The sequence below is a fragment of the Sinocyclocheilus anshuiensis genome, unplaced genomic scaffold (assembly GCF_001515605.1).
Source record: "Sinocyclocheilus anshuiensis isolate Anshui unplaced genomic scaffold, SAMN03320099.WGS_v1.1 scaffold1389, whole genome shotgun sequence".
NCBI classification, from domain to species: domain Eukaryota; kingdom Metazoa; phylum Chordata; class Actinopteri; order Cypriniformes; family Cyprinidae; genus Sinocyclocheilus; species Sinocyclocheilus anshuiensis.
The window spans coordinates 62127-62421 of NW_015552672.1; the positions used below are offsets into that span (position 1 = coordinate 62127).

General features: G+C 67.5%; 1 protein-coding gene across 4 annotated transcripts in view; it reads right to left on the reverse strand.

Annotated features, from left to right (window-relative positions):
* Nucleotides 1-295, reverse strand: part of LOC107667436 (rap1 GTPase-activating protein 2-like) — a 52634-nt gene that overhangs the window by 7672 nt on the left and 44667 nt on the right. The gene's annotated exons all lie outside the window — the stretch shown is intronic.

Consider the following 295-nt stretch of genomic DNA (forward strand, 5'->3'; position numbering starts at 1 on the left):
AAGGGCTCCTGATCCCCAGTTCCGCCCAGGAAAGCGTACTCCAGTGCCTGCTCCTAGAAAGCGCCCTCCAGTGGCCGTTCCTCGAAAATGCCCGCCCTTCCAACCGCTCCAGCCTCCTCCACCGCTGTCGTCTGGCAGCCCCTCTGCTCGCCCTCAGCCCGCCATCATTGCGGTGCGAGCCCCGCGGGACTGCCATCCTCCAGCGTCGCCGGGGTTGGAGTTTCCCTCAGCTCTGCCTCCAGCCTCCGAGGCCCGGACTCTGCCTCGGCCCGTAGACCCAGTGGCTCCATCTCCG